This window comes from Tenebrio molitor, chromosome 2 (genome assembly GCF_963966145.1).
Source record: "Tenebrio molitor chromosome 2, icTenMoli1.1, whole genome shotgun sequence".
NCBI classification, from domain to species: domain Eukaryota; kingdom Metazoa; phylum Arthropoda; class Insecta; order Coleoptera; family Tenebrionidae; genus Tenebrio; species Tenebrio molitor.
Window position 1 is genome coordinate 15,427,553 of NC_091047.1, and position 5,180 is coordinate 15,432,732.

Below are 5,180 nucleotides of genomic sequence, written 5' to 3' on the forward strand. Positions count from 1 at the left end.
ATGATTTCTGCAAATGATCACTCCTAAAATTGAATCTAGCAATTGTATGAAATGACCTTCTTTGAAGTTTAAATACACTTAATGGGGATGAAAAGTGTCGCTAACAGAGACATTTTGACATAAGGCATTTTTAGTACAAGATCAATCTTATATTTTGGGGCACAAGAGAACATAACGCATTTAACAGATAAATATCATTTTTTCCACAACTCGAATGTTTATTAAAGGCGGCCTTACACCAAGGCAACAATTGGCAACATGTTGCCGGCAACATTTTTTAGTAATGACGGGCAACATTAGTAAAAAATGTTGCAGGCAACATGTTGCCAATTGTTGCCTTGGTGTAAGGCCGCCTTTAGGGACATTCCATGTCAACATAAAATGCCAAAAATGTAATGGTGTAATCCCTGTTTTAGATCATATAATAAGTTTAGTATGTCTTTGGAAATAACTAAATCTTTATAAAAAGGAAGAAAAGTCATATCATCTGCAAACAAGATAATTTGTAAATTGTAAACAATGCAGGGCCTAAAACTGAACCTTGAGGTTGAATAGTAATGGTAAATTTTAGAATTCATGAAGATCAATTAATATCCATTTTATAAATAAGAAGAAGAATAAAATGTTAATTTAAAGAGGAAGTTGAAAATGTATAATAAAATAAGTGAAATATTGCTAGTAATCTATTGTGACATATACAATCGAAAGCTTTTGAAATCACAATAACATGTCATACATTTTTTTAAAAGAATCACCTATGATTCATTATTTTAGCAATAGTTCAGCAGTCGAAGTAGTGAAGTTTCCTTGTCTGAATCGAAATTGTGATTCATTGAAGAACTTATTAGTTCAAAATAATCACAAACCTGTTAATGCAGAGGTTTTTCAAATGTTTTACTAATATAACAGGGGTAATAAAAATGCGTCTGTACTTGTAAACCCCGATTTCGTTTGAATCGTCCATTTAGTCTGTCTCAAAATACTTGTCACATTCAGCCATTGTAGAGAGCAACATTTATTAATACGTACGAACGTACAGTTAAAAAACAATAAACGAATTTAATTTTTAGATATTTGCGACGCCATTAAGATGATTGTTGGCCATTATCATAGCTTCCGGTTTACATTTAATACTCCTGTTTCGTCTTAATTTCCCTTTATTCATGTTGACATTTTTATAACCATTGCCTTCACCACACAACATTACTTCTTGTGTACACATTTGCAACATCAAGAAAATATTGTCCAATATTTCACGTCCTAATTGGTTAAAAGGGCAACATTCGGTAATGGTCTCTAAATTCAGTGAATAATTTTTCTTCTTCCTTCCACATCTCCCAGACTTTAGAGCATCCACATTGTAGCACACGCTACCCGCAGCTTTTCATTCCTTTGCTAGCTTCCACAAAAGGGAAAATGTGCGGCGATGAACGACAAATTTTTTTGAAGCAGCACTCACAACGCCATGTCGCAATTGGCTATTTTCGAAGTGCTGCAAAAGAAATTGGGAAATTGGAAGTCGGGAACATTTATCAATTTCACATTTTTTATTTACTGCACCTCATGTTTCACCCATTTTGCACAATATAAATGACACTATCGAGTCACAGCGAGTGTAATATCAAAATATTATTCATTTTTTCACAAAATGCTTATTAGTACTTTAAAGAAGAAAACCAAATAAAATCGTGCTATTAGGCAGATTTACCAAATTTATTTTAGTGGCAGTTTAATATGATTCACTCATATGGTGAATTGGCTTAAAATTCACAATAATCACAACAAAACGCATGAAATCTGACAAGTATTTTGGAACAGAGAGATTATTTCAAAATTTTAGATTTTGTCCATGCATATCTTTACAATTAGAAAATTGTAAATTATCTATAATGTCTTTTATTTCAGTATAGGTGTTATTTCTTGAAATGAGAAGTCCATACTTAAGCTTCTTGGATAATTAAAAGAATCAGTAACAATTGTAGGTAATTTAGTAATGACTTCCTTTGCAATATTTGTAAAATAATTATTAAAATAATCTGGACTATGTGAGTTATGAATTTTGTTTTTTATCCGAAAATGTGATCTAAAAATGTGGATTGGCACCTGAATTCTAGATAACTGAATTTTAGCTTTGTCTTTCAGCATGTTGAAGAGCACGGTGAAATTTAGTTCTTAAGTTCTTTACATCATTCAATAGATAGATAGAGGATTTAGTTAGGTTGTATACATAAAATCAAATGATGAAATAATTATACCACATGTTTCAAAAAAATGTTCAAGAGCAGCTGTCAAAAACAAAAACATTGAAAACAAGTAGCGCAGCTTTACATTATTTATTATTACACATTACCACAGGCTAAGATTCACAATTCACATAACCTTACTTTGAATTTGCTAATTACAGTGCTACTGGACCATACCTCCATGACAGCGTCACTGTCAAATGTTAGTAACGATGACTCATTCATATAGGAACTGTTCTCGAACCCAAACTATTTTTGATCTTACTGAAACTGTTGAAAAACGTATATATGTACTTCATTCGTTACTTCATGACGCTTCATGTTGAAGTTAAGCCAAAGTTTTCAAATCTTTTATTCTTTACAGCAGCTTTTGACCATACATTTTTAAACATATGGTACCTGTTCTAACGTTGATTTTTCACAGCCGCGCTTAGTCATACATTTTTTGAAACATCTGGTATTTCACTTCTGTTTTAACAATAAAGAAGAAGTCACAAATGACCAGTCTGTCTGTGCTAATTCATGAAATAAATCAAATACATACATATACCAATTATTCGTGTTTCAGAAAATGTATGCAATGTATTTACGTTTGATCAGTTGTAAGTAACAAGACTTACTCGATATCATGTGTTCAATTACATAGATCTAGCTTTAAACTTTATAGAACGAACAGTTCAATATAATCATATGTAGAGAATACATACGTTTTATGTGTGCCTACTTAAATTGTCTTCAAGTAATATGCAACAACTTTTTTTTAATTACCAGGTGAGTAAACTGGATACAAATTTAATGCAGAAATAAATCAATATTTTTTTTATCATCTCCTATAAATTGTTTTAATTTAAATTCCTGTTATTATATTTACAGTTATTACCTACTGTCAACGAGAAACATTTACTAACAATTTTTTATTCAGTATCTTTGTAAATATGACGTGAATTTAAATAAATACAGTTACACACCAGACAACAAAGCAGTGTAAATTGGACTGACACATACATATTAATGGAGAGAATTTGAATCAGTGAACCTCCCTATCAATTCGATTTTTTGTTACCTTAATTTTATCACATATTGCAGTTAGAAAAATTAAGCACGCACAGGAAAATATTTTTTAACTGTACTACCATGATTCAAGCTACAGTTGCCACTAGTTTTAACGTATTCATGCAAATTGTAGTCTGAGAAATGTTCATGTTTTCAATGGTGCGAATCAATATTAGATTTCACGATGTAAAAAGTCGCGTCCCCTCACAATTGTTGTTGAAATAAAACAGCTTGACAACATATATCAACAAACCAAGCGAGTTGCGAGTACTGATAAAACGTCCCATCCGATGTAATTTTGTAATCTGGCGAGTCGCGTCCTATCTTGTGTACTTTAAGAATGTATAAACAGCGTCACGCTGGCTCCAGACCTGATAACAGGTTCATTTCAACTGTACTCAAACAACTTGAAAATATCAGAAATACGAGTATTTAACGGCTAGCTGCATATTTTACGACAAAATGGCCTCTGAACATCACATCGCCAAAGGCGAAATCTTTGCAAAAAAGACGACACGGTTCCGCATGCCGGCAACCGTGTCAAGGATCAATTTCCTACAATGAAGCTGGCGTTTTCTCTTATCATTTACAGCAATACGACCACCAACTCGACCTGACTTGTACCAATCAGCTTGTCTTGCAGTTTTAATGTTGCAGAAAAAAAAGGGTTTTTGTAAGAAACAGTTTCTAAAAAACTGTATTTCATCAATATTTTATCAATGAAATAAATACCTTTTCCTCAGTAATATTATCTATTTTATTGTATCTTATTAAGGTAAAGCCGTATAAAGGTGATTAACATTTTTAAAAACAAAAACCAAAACCGCCAAAGAAAACAATGGGTACACCTACTTGGGAAATATGTATTAAATTTTCTCTTGTCCAAATGTACATTAATGAAGTTATGCAACTTTTTTAACGAGTGACTGATATGGATTTCACTATTTAGGTCTGATTGAGTGAGGAAATTACAATCAACAGTGCAAATGTCACTGATTACATGTGAGGCAAGTTAAAACGCTTAAACTCCCAGTCGGATATTCATATAATTAATCTGAACTCGATTTTGTACAATTATATATTTAGGCACGTATACGTATTTGCATAGACTTTCCCTATTTTAACATAAACCATTGTATCTGTTACTAGTTTAACAAAAATACAAAAGTACACCTTGGAGTACTTGGAAAACTTTTACGTAACAATACTCTATAGAAAACAAGTTCTGCGCAAGGCAAGGTCAAATTATGAATATGATTATTAATAAAAATAGTCTTAGTAATATTTATGGCATCTTGCAGCATTTTATTTAAAAACAAAAATACTTATACTTAGTATTAAGTCGCGACCACGCACAATAATAAAATGTCCCCTATTTTCACTTATCTGTGACAAAATTTAGTTGCAAGCAAAAATTGCTAGAAGAATTAGGTATGTTTGCTTAAAATATTTAAATCGTCGTTGATAATTAATGAATTTATTAATTAGCAATGTAAATTAATGTTGAAAATTTAATTCCAATAGAAAGAGAAAATGTTTCTTAAGGGGTTTCCTATGTTCAAACATTAAATATAATAATAATAAGTAATGTTACTACTTAAATACAGTATCTGATAATTAGAATAATATGAATTATTCTTCTAAATAAATGGTGTTCAGTCACTGAAACGTTTGGTCCTTGAATGATTTCCACAAAAGTAACATAAATTTGCAGTTATAGATTTATGACTTATTAAAGGTTATTGATTATGTAATTTGATTCTGGTTAGAAATGTTAAGTCAGCTGTACATTCACACAGACATTTCACAAACTTTTATCGAAAATTAAATTAAGATCCATCAATCAGTTTCTTTCATTTGCCGAAACCCAAAAAGTAACTACAT

General features: G+C 31.2%; 1 long non-coding RNA gene across 1 annotated transcript; it reads right to left on the minus strand.

The window, feature by feature from the left end:
- Positions 1–995: 995 nt before the first annotated feature.
- On the minus strand, positions 996–3,925 carry LOC138124668 (uncharacterized). Its single transcript, XR_011157237.1, has 2 exons — positions 3,307–3,925; positions 996–1,492 (listed from the first exon to the last, which is right to left on the minus strand). It is a non-coding gene; the product is annotated as an uncharacterized lncRNA (long non-coding RNA).
- Positions 3,926–5,180: the final 1,255 nt, after the last annotated feature.